Genomic DNA, 11305 nt, shown 5'->3' with positions numbered 1-11305 from the left:
CAAAGGAAGGGATGACATTGACTAAAATGTAATATGCATTTTTTTTGCCAGTCCTGGCTTGAGCACTGTCCTTGGACTTTCTCAAGGCTAGAGCTCTACCACTTGAGTCACAGAACCACTTCCAGCTTTTTTTTTCTATGTATGTGGTACCGAGGAATCAAACCCAGGTCTTCCTGCGTGCTAGGCAAGCACCTCACCACTAGGCCAAACTCCTGGCCCCTAAAATAGATTATAATTACAATTTATTTAACTGAAACTCTTTTGTACAACTACTTAAAGAAAAATAGTAATAAGAGAAAGCATATTAATAAGGTAGGCAGATAGAAGTGAGCATGGCGATATCATCACGTAATCTTAGCACTCACGTGGTAGAGGCAGGAGGGTTGTGAGTTTGAGAACCACCTGGGCTATCTAGTGAGACTTTGACAAACAAACAAGGAAATATGCAAAGGTAGATACATAGGATATATATTTTTTTAACACTTTGTGATCAGTAACCTTTCAGTATTCAATCACATGTACGAGAACTTGCCTGGCTCCTGCAGGAATGAAGGCTGGGCCTAGTCCTGTGGCCACAGTCATCATTTATTTTTTTCCTTTTTTTTTGTGCCAGTACTGGGGCTTGAACTCAGAGATTGAGAAATCTGAGATTTTTCTCTCAACACTGGTGTTCTTCTACTTGAGCCATAGCTCCATTACCAGCTTTTTGGTAGTTAATTGGAGAGAAGAGTCTCACGGACTTTCCTGCCTAGGCTAGTTTTGAATCATGATCCTCAGGGTTCAGCATCCTGAATAACTAGGTTACAGGCATGAGCTACCAGCACCTGTCTCTGGGCCGTCTCTTGTCTGTTCCCCAAAGCGTGCCAACATCAGGACCATTCTTCTTATCCAACACCATCACCTGAGGTTGCAAAGCTGAACTTGCAGTCCTGAATGCAAGAGATGAGCAGAGCATCCTTTTTGGTCCGTATCTTCTTGGAAGTGGCTCATCCAGGTCAAGAAGTTAAGGTCCCAGGCTGTGTCTGGCTCAGGAGATCTCTGGAGCCTGAGATTTCCTGTGGCTTGGCAGGTGTGGCAACCAAGCTTGCCTTACCTGGTCAGTTTCTTAACCTTGATTGCCCCAAAGCCAAGGAAATCTGGGTCAGAAGGCCTGGCCTGGGCTTTAGTTTTCCTTCTAGAAGCTGCTTAGGAGAAGAACGAGAGGAAAGCTAGGATGGAGAAGGATGATGAAGTCAACAGAAGGCCTCTTTATTGTCTGGTGTGATGGGAAAAGGAAAGGCTCACAGAGGAAGCCCCCACCCTTCTCTGGGTCCAGCTTGATCTCTCTGAGTCTAGGTCTTCCTCTTTCTCCTCCCATCATAGGAAGTAGGGCAGGAAAGTGGAGGAAAGAGCAATCGAGTCACGCCTGCTGTTCCCTACTTAACCACGAGCATGGGAATTTGCACTAGCAGAGGGTCACAGGATAGAGAACCCCAAGACCACAGTTCTTCCTCTTCCTGTCCTCATTCTCATCATCCGCATCCTCACGGCTATAGAGAAGCCCTCACTGTGTGCTGTGCAGGGGTCAAAAGATGAGGCCATTCCCTGACCTCCAGGAATCTCAGCGTTGGGTCCCACCCAGTGTGAAACTCCAAAATATTTAGGAACTGTTTGGGCCAGGCAAGAAGGCTGGGGTAGAAGGGTGGAGACAAAGGTAGAGTGACTGTGCTGGGTCTGGCCCAGACAGACCTGGGTAATGGCAGCGCAGGGTGTGGTAGGAAGAGGTCAGAAGCTGAATGAAGTCAGATCCAGCTGCTTAATTTGGTTCTCAAGGACACCTGTGCCTAGCAGACCTTGTCCCATCAAGCAAAAATGCCTTCTAGTTCTCACAAGGTTTTCAACCAATATACATTTATTGAGCATCTACTGCATACCTCACTCAAAGCTGACTGCCAGGGTCTAGAGACAAATATGGTTCTAAGTATGGAATCTGAGAGTGACATGTGCACAGATTAGTGCTAATTCACAGATTGGAGTAAATTATGTAGCTTCTAGAAGTCTTGAATTTTCTACAAAATAAGGGGAGTTGAGTGTCTATTTATGACTTATACCTTACAGCTTCAAAAATCTTTTGAGTTTCCACAAAACACACATTTGCAATAATTTTCTTTGATAAGAATTAGAACACTATAGGGCAAGGAATGTGGCCTAGTGGTAGAGTGCTGGCCTAGCATACATGAAGTTCTGGGTTCGATTCCTTGGTAGCACATACACAGAAAAGCCGGAAGTGATGCTGTGGCTCAAGAAGTAGAGCACTAGCCTTGAGAAAGCCCAGCATCAGTGTCTAGGCACTGACTTTAAGCTCTAGGACTGGCAAAAAAAAAACAAATTAGAATGCTACAAAACCCTGGTTCCCAGTGGAGTTTGACCCTGATTTACTCTCCCATCTGATTCAGTTCCAGCCTTAGAAGAGCCATTTCTGCTATTGCAGCCCTGTCACCTCCCTGCCCCAGCCAATCAATATGATCCCATCAATAGGTTGCTAGATAAATCTAGGACATGGTTATATCTGAATTTCAGATATATGCTGAGTAGCAAAAGTATACCCCAGATATTGTATAGGACATACTTTCCTTAGAAGTTATCTGTTGTATGTCTGAAATTCAAATGTAACCAAGTCTTTTATATTTATTCACTAAAGTTGGCAGCCCTAACCATTGATTATTCATCACAAATTGAGAGGACATTTACGGAACACTTAACTGACCATTACATCAGCTGTGTGTCCTTTGCAGGCAAGGTCATATCCGCTAGCTGGCATGGTGCTCCTTTAACATGGTGGCCTGGCAGCATACTTGGCACCACAGTGAGCAGAGAGGGGATGTGTGAGCACTGCTGGGGGAGCATCAGAGGAAGAGGAGAGGTAGGGCAGGCTCTGAGCATTCTTCACTCAGCATTACCATTATTTCAGTGTGTGTGTGTGTGTGTGTGTGTGTGTGTGTGTGTGTGTGTGTTGTAGGAGTATGTATATTTATGCCAATAGTAAGGCTTAAACTCAGGGCCTGGGGTCTGCCCCTTAACTTTTCTTGCCCAGTGCTGGTGTTCTACCACTTGTGCCACAGTATTTTGTTTTTCTGGTTAATTGGAAATAAAAGTCTCATGGACTTTTCTGCCTGGGCTGGTGGTCCTCAGATCTCAGCCTTCTGAGTAGCCAGGATTATAGGTGTGAGCTACCAGCACATGACATTATCATGATTATGCTTCCCAATTGACAGGCAAAAACTCATCAGTGCATTCATTTAGCAAATGTATATTGAGCCAGTGGTTTTTCAAAGTCTTGCATTCCAAGGATGCCAGCAGCTTGTGGAGAGATCCAGCTGAATTCTGCAACAACGTGAGGCAGAGAAGTCATATACTCCACCATACCAACCCTCAAGAATCCCACACAAGACATTGGATGCATGTTAGAATTTTCTAGGCATGTGCTTACCTCCTCCCCTGCACAGTTCCCACTCCTCCTGTCTTCTTCTTTGGCTGGGAGCTCCAGGAGACAAGGATAGTCTTGCTCGCCTTGGGATTTCCCAGGAGATGCCCCAAGAGGAGCCCACTTACAGGGAAAGTTATGGACAAGCGGCCCTACTTCGCTTCATGTTACACCATGAAGCACTGCCATCCTGAAATGGGGGGGACATAGACACAAGCCACCTAGCTCCTTGCTCTTCTTCCTCCAGGTCACAAGTACCTGCCCCCCACCCCACTTGAAGGAACCAGGAAGGGCAGGGCAGATACTTGGGTGGGTCAGAAGACTAAGAGAAATAGAAGACTCCAAGGATTAAGGAGGTAACAGACAAACCTTTACAAACATTGCTTTGACATGGGCTGTTCTGGCATTTACTGTGATGGGTGTGTGGGTCCTTAAAATTAAAGGTGAATGGGGAGGAGCAGAGGAGGGACAAGCAAAGGAACAGAGTCACAGTCATGTTATTTTCAAGGCAAGGGTTGGAAGCATGGTTCAGATCCTAGAGTGTCAGCCAATCAGCAGGCATCAGATATGGAGTTTGAGTCCCAGTCTCAGATTTAATAATAATAATAATAAAGATTTTTGTCCTGGGCTTGAGCTCAGGGCCTGAGCACTGTCCTTGGACTTTCTCAAGGCTAGAGCTCTACCACTTCAGCCTCAGCACCACTTCCGGCTTTTTTCTATGTATGTGGTACCAAGGAATCGAACCTGGGTCTTCGTGCATGCTAGGCAAGCACTTTAACCACTAGGCCAAAGTCCCGGCCCAATAATAAAGATTTTAAAGGTAATCTGAAACCTAAGCATGTTACTCACATTTCCAAGCTGGCCCCTTCCTCTTAACCCACTCCAACTCTGGGTCACTTTGCTTCAGTCATAATGGCCACCTTCTGTGTATGTTTCTCTGTCCTTGACTGCTTGGAATGCTCCTTCCCCCCTATGTCCACTCAGTTACCGCCTTCACCCCCTCTTACTGCCCTTCTCAGCAGGGCTAGCCCTGCCCAGCCACCTGAGTACAGAACTGTCCACACCCTGCACTTCGAATCACCTGACCCCACACCACTTTCCACACTACCTCTAACCACTAGAAACTTTATTTAGCCTCTTGTTTATTTGCTGATTGTGTATTGAACTGGTTGAACTGAATGTGAAAGGACCTAGGTAATCCACTTGTTTCTAATCAGTGTATTTCCAGAGTCTACTTTGGAATTTATTAAAACAAACCAACCAGCCAGGCATCAGTAGCTTTCACCTGTGATCCTAGCTACTCAGGAAGCAGGGGTCTGAGGATGGTGGTTCAAAGCCAGCCCCGGCAGGAAAGTCTATGAAACTCTTATTCCAATTAACTACCAAAAGGCTAGAAGTAGAGCTGTGGCTTAAGTGGTAGAACACTAGTCTTGAGCACAAAAAAAGCTCAGGGACAGCACCCAGGCTCTAATTTCAAGCTCTAGGACTGGAGCTTAACTTGAACAACAATAAAAAGACAAGCCAGCCAGAATCCCTCCCACAGGCTACCTGAGTCAGCTCCCCTACACAAGTTCTCCCAAATGTCGGATATTGTGATCCTGGCCTAGGACAGTGGCCTCGCTAGCCGAGGATCGCAGCAGAGCCCGTCCTGTTTAAGGTCACAGCATACATAGTCAGGGCCCAGCCAGCAATCCTGGGCTTCTCTCCAACTGGAACCTATTATAATTCCTTAGGCAGATGTGGGGGCACCTTTTGGTCCAGCCTGGGAAGAACCCAGGCTCTTTGAGCCAAACAAGTCGCATGACTACTGGGAATCTCTTTGCTAGCCTGTGAAATGGGTGGACAGGAAGGGGGTGGAGCTCTGGATATTCCCAGTAAGCTGTGTCATTCTCTGCAGACCACTTACCCACTGCCTCCCATGGCACCCTGTACTCAAGGACAAAAGCTCTAGCTCTTAGGCCTGGAACCCTAGGTTCTTCCTCCTTGGCCCCTGCCACTCCTAGAATCTGCTGCCACTCCTGTCCCCACACCCTTCCTTAAAGCTGCAGTTAGTCACCACCCACACCTTATACCTTTGCACAAACCGTTCCCTCTGCCTGGGTTGAGATCGTCCTCTCTCCCGTTGCCCGGAGAACCCAGCCATGACCCTAACCTTGGAAGACAAGAGTCTCACAGCCCTTCCTGCCTGGGCTGGTTTTGAACTTCAATTCTCATATCTCAGTCTCCTGAATAGCTAGGATTACAGGTGTCATCCACTACTGCCCTAATCTTAACCCCCCCCCCCAGTTTTCCCATTTTCTAGTAGTTAATTGGAGATAAGAGTCTCATGACTTTAGTGCCTGGGCTGGCTTTGAACCATGGTCCTTAGATCTCAGCCTCAGGAGTAGCAAGAATTACAGGCCTGAGCCACTGCAGTCAGTATCACCACCCTACTCTGTGTGTGTGTGTGTGTGTGTGTGTGTGTGTGTGTGTGTGTGTGTGTGTGTGTATTTTATTTCCATTCAACATATGTTTACGTAATACTTTAACACATACTTTCGCATACATAGTCTCAATGGAATCTTACCAGAATCATTTAAGTAGAAAATGTGGAGATTCATCTTTCTCTTTGATGAACTCTTTAATCTGACACTTAGAGAGCCATTATGGCAACAAAGGTGGTATCTAGACTCGGGTTCTGTTGCTCCAAACCCCTCCTTTTAAATTTTTTTATTTTCCAGCATCAGGGTTTGACCTCAAAGCCTTGCACTTGGTTGGCTTGCTTGTTCAGCCAAGGCTCTATCACTTGAGCCTTACCCCCAGCCCAGATTTTCACTGGGTATTTTGTAGATGGAGTCTATGGCCTTTTCTGCTCAAGCTGACTTCAAACCACAGTCCTCCAGATCACAGCCTTCTGAGTAGCTATGATTGTAGCAATGAATCTCCAACATTCAGTAACAAAATTTTGGGGAGCGGTACTGGGATTTGAACTCAGAGCCCTTCACTGCCTTGTTAGTACTTGATATAAAACTGTACAGTTGCTTTAGACCCTTGTTTGCCACCTCCTGGTTGAGTGAATCAGGCACATTTTCTTGATCTCTCTTAAATCTGTTTCCTCATCTGCAACTTATGAAGCTCACTTCTTAGGAGAGTGGAGAGGATACAGAGAGATTAAAAGTGGGCGGGGGGGGGGAGTGGCTGGTCAGGCACTGGTGGCTCACTCCTCTAATCCTAGCTACTCAAGAAGTTGAGATCTGAGGGTCGTGGTTCAAAGTCAGCCCTGCAGGAAAGTGTGTGAGACTCTTGTCTCTAATTAACTACCAAAACACTGGAAGTGTAGTTATGGCTCAAAGTGAGAGAGCGCTAGCCTTAAGCAAAGGAGCTCTGGTTCAGCACCCAGGCCCTGAGTCCAAGTCTCACAACTGACAAAAAGTAAGAGGGGGGGAGAGAGGGACAGAGGAGGGGAGGAACGAAGGAAGGGAAGGAGGGAAGGAGGGAAGGAGGGAAGGAAGGGGCTTTGTGTCAGGGAACCCTAGGGATTCCTATCAGTTCCTGCCCTGTGCACCAGGGTCCCCTCCCTGCAAAGCCAGTCACTCAACTAATAAGGAAAGCAGAGAGACTTTGTTACGATCAGCCCTATTGGACTAGGGCTGCTGGGTTGGAACAATAATGGAAATGGCCACAAATCTCTGCAAAACAGGTATGGATGAGAGGTGACAGGATCACAGCAGAGTTGTGTGGGGAGGGCAGGAGACTGCGATTCATAGACTTGCCATAAGCACGCCATGGGTGACAGCCTGGTCTAACTGCAGCCCCTTCCTGGTGGGCACTAGGCCCTGCCCTGGTCATCCCCTCAGTACAAGTGAGGACCCAGCCCTCACTTGCATAGCACTTCCTGTTCAACCAGGGAGGACATTAACTGTGCACCAGCGATGGTTGATGCTGTGGTCACCTGGTATTGGTGAAGCCTGTGGGTTATGGAGTTAGGCCACGGGCCTGGCAAAGTATCCAGCAGGCACATGACAAGTGATCACATGACTCTTGAATCATAGTCACCTCAAGAGAACCGTGGGCCTTGGAATGAAACCATCCAAGTTCAAGTCCCTGCTCCAGCACTCATAAGAAGTATAAAATGCCAGGCACCGGTGGTTCAGGCCTATAATCCTAGTTACTCTGAGGGCTGACATCTGAGGATCACAGTTCAAAGCCAGCCATGGCAGGAGTCCCCAGGAGACTCTTATTTCCAATTAACCACCAGAAAACCAGTAATGGAGCTGTGTATCAAAGTGGTAGAGCACTCAGCCTTGAGCAATAGAGCTCAGGGATAGTGCCCAGGACCTGAAGCCCCACAACTGAAAAAAAATAGCTCCTTCATTGAGCTGATTAAATGCTAGCATATCTTTATTTTATTTTATTTTATTTTTTTTTGCCAGTCCTGGGCTTCAGCTCAGGGCCTGAGCACTGTCCTTGGACTTTCTCAAGGCTAGAGCTCTACCACTTGAGCCTCAGCACCACTTCCGGCTTTTTTCTATATATGGTACCGAGGAATCGAACCTGGGTCTTCATGCATGCTAGGCAAGCACTTTAACCACTAGGCCAAACTCCCGGCCCTAGCATATCTTTAAACCATTAGTTATTATAAACTGTTTCTTTACTTGAAGGATAAGGAAAGAGAACTTAGTTGACATAGGTCACCCAACTTGTGAGAGGAAATTGGGTTTCCATCCTGGACTGGACCAGTGCAAGGTCAGAGTTCTCCTGGTTTCTTGATGCTGCTCCTTTATAATAATAATAATAATAATAATAATTATTATTATTATTATTATTATTATTATTAGCCAGTCCTGGGGCTTGAACTCAGGGCCTGGGCACTATCCTTGAGCCTTCTCAAGGCTAGAACTCTACCACTTGAGCCACAGCACCACTTCCAGCTTTTTCTGTATCAATGGTACTGAGGAATTAAACCAAGGGTTTCGTGCATGCTAGGAAAGCACTCTACCACTAGGCCACACTCCCAGCCCAAATGCTCCTTATTTTTATTACCTTCATTCCCTAGATAAAAGGCCAGAGAAACTGGTGGTGTGTGTGTGTGTGTGTGTGTGTGTGTGTGTGTGTGTGTGTGTGTGTGTGTCCTGGGTCTTGAACTAAAGACCTGGCCACTGTCCCTGAGCTTTTTGCTCAAAGCTAACATTCTACCACTTGAATCATATCCCCATTTCCAGCTTTTTGATGGTTTTTGGAGGTAAGAATCTCAAAAACATTCCTTTCCAGATTATCTTTGAAGTATGATCCTCGGCAGATCTCAATGTATTGAGTCACTGGGTTACAGGTATGAGCTATTAAAACAAAACAAAAAACATTCTATCTACCTGACACTGGTGGTTCACACCTATAATCCTAGCTACTCAAGAGGCTGAGAATGGAAGGATTGGGGTTTGAAACCAACCTGGGCAGAAAATCTCTTGATAGTCCATCTCCAAATAGCCAGAAAAACAACTCATTAATTTGAAAACTAAGTAAAGGAGGAGTGTTGATTTGACCTTTTCCTGTATAACTTTAAAGTGTTAACTCCCATGAACTAAATTGGTGAGAAAGGAAGTTTCTCTTGATTTCCATACTAAGGGGAGTGGTAGAATCTAAGGAAGTGAGAGACTCAGTCATCCAGCCTCAAACACTGCTTACAAATGTCTTGTGACAGAAGAACACCACCACTCCCCAATAAAGGGCTCACCCCAAAGGCAGCATCCAAGTTCCCAACAGATTCATAGCTGGAGGTAACTACAGGAAAAATAACCTTCACTCAATAAATCACAAGGGAAAAGAAATGAGAAAAAACAAAGGGCCAGGAATTTGGCCTAGTGGTAGAGTGCTTGCCTAGCATGCACAAAGACCAGGGTTCAATTCCTCAGTACCACATACAAAGGGAAAAAAGAAAGCTGGAAGTGGTGCTGAGGCTCAAGTGGTAGAGCTCTAGCCTTGAGAAAGTCCAAGGACAGTGCTCAGGCCCTGAGCTCATGCCCAAGACTGTCAAAAAAAGAAAGAAAGAAAGAAAGAAAGAAAGAAAGAAAGAAAGAAAGAAAGAAAGAAAGAAAGAAAGAAAGAAAGAAAGAAAGAAAGAAAGAAAGAGAGAGAAAGAAAAAAAGAAAGAAAAAGAAAGAAAAAAAGAAAGAAAGAAAGAAAGAAAGAGAAAGAAAGAAAAAGAAAGAAAAAAAGAAAGAAAAAGAAAGAAAAAAAGAAAGAAAGAAAGAAAGGAGAAAAAAAAAACCCAGAAACATGTTAGAAAGACTTGGAGAATCTGGCTGCTCACAGAGAATCTTGTGGCTCACACCTATAATCCTAGCTACTCAGGAGACTTGAGTTCTGAGGATCATGGTTCAAAGCTAGCTCTGGCAGGAAAGTTTGTGAGAATCTTATGAAAAAGCCAAAAGTGATGCTGTGGCTTACGAAGTAGAGTGCTTACCTTGAGCACACAAGCTCAGGACAGTGCCCAGACCCTCAGTTCAAGCCCCAGGACTGACACAAAAAGAAAAGACTTAGAGACATCAGTCATTAGCAACCCATGGCCTTTATTTGTATTTCAATTTAAGTAAATAATTTTGAAGAATGGGAAAAAGTGAGAATTAAGACAATGACTAGGTATTCTGATATGAATAAACCATTCTTAATTTGGGGTGCATAATAATGATAGTACAACTTTACTTTTTGATATGAGTGTGGATTGAACTCAGGGCCTTGTGTTTGTTAAGCAAACTGTTCTACCACTTGAACCATTCTATCAAGTTACTTCTAAGATAGGGTCTCCTTTTATGTCTGGACTTCAACCCTCCTACAGATACTTTGTTTGTGGAATGACATGCAAGTACCACTATATCCAGACAATGGCCAATATGGAGTCTCACAAACATTCATGATTACTACAGCCTTTAAAAAAAACAACACTGTGACTCTCCAAGTCTGCCTTCTAAGTTGCTGGAATTATAAACTCGAGCCATTGTACTTGGCATGACTAATGTAATAAGTCTGTTTTTTTTTTTTCCTTTTCTTTTTATTCCAATATTTGGGCTTGAACTTAGGACCTGGTAACTGTCTTTTAGCTTTTTCACTCAAGGTTAGCACTTTACTACTTGGGCCACAACTCCACTTCTGGCTTTTGTGGATGGGTATGTGCCTACCAGTCCTGGGCCGGAACTCAGGGCCTGCACACTGTCCCTAAGCTTTTTTGCTCTGCCACTTGAGCCATAGCTCCACTTCTGGTTTTTTGGTGGTTAACTTGATATGAGTTTCATGGGCTGTCTTGCTGGCCTAGCTTCAAATTGCAATCCTCCAATCTCAGCCTCTTGAGTACCTGTAATTACAGGCAAGAACCAACAAACACCTGGCAACTTCTAACATTTTTTTGTGGTGATTAATTGGAGATAGGAGTCTCTTGAATTTGTCTTCCCCGGGATGGCTTCAAAGCAAAGATCCTCCTATCTCAGCCTCCTGAATAGCTAGGATTACAATTGTGAGTGAGCCGTCAGTGTCTGTCAAAAGCTGCGGTTCGGCCTTCCATATTGCTGGGTACTTCCATATTTCTTATCAACTGTTTGCTGGTGTGCAGAGCTGACCATGTACCCACCTGAGCCACGCTGGTCTGCTTCCTCTATTCCCAGGTCCATTCTGATCTTGCTGCATCATGGCCTTGCCCTGATACTGGGCCTGAAGAGGCCCGTTGAAGGTGGGGACTGTGGGAACTTGTCAGTGGGACCCCACCTTGAGAATCAAGGTGTGTGAAGAGGGTATTCTTAAGAGTTGCTGACCCATGAACTGGGCAAGGGTGCAGCCCAGGCTTGAAGTAGGGACAGAGGGTGTCAAGCTGAATGC

General features: G+C 45.4%; 1 long non-coding RNA gene across 1 annotated transcript; it reads right to left on the bottom strand.

Moving 5' to 3' along the window:
* Nucleotides 1-3228: 3228 nt before the first annotated feature.
* Nucleotides 3229-4448, bottom strand: LOC150066810 (uncharacterized). Its single transcript, XR_016539291.1, has 3 exons — nucleotides 4313-4448; nucleotides 3470-3653; nucleotides 3229-3363 (listed from the first exon to the last, which is right to left on the bottom strand). It is a non-coding gene; the product is annotated as an uncharacterized LOC150066810 (long non-coding RNA).
* Between the last annotated feature and the right edge of the window lie 6857 nt (nucleotides 4449-11305).

Source organism: Megascapheus bottae, chromosome 2 (assembly GCF_031878675.1).
Source record: "Megascapheus bottae isolate mThoBot1 chromosome 2, mThoBot2.hap1, whole genome shotgun sequence".
NCBI classification, from domain to species: domain Eukaryota; kingdom Metazoa; phylum Chordata; class Mammalia; order Rodentia; family Geomyidae; genus Megascapheus; species Megascapheus bottae.
This window is presented reverse-complemented; position numbering and strand designations above follow the sequence as displayed.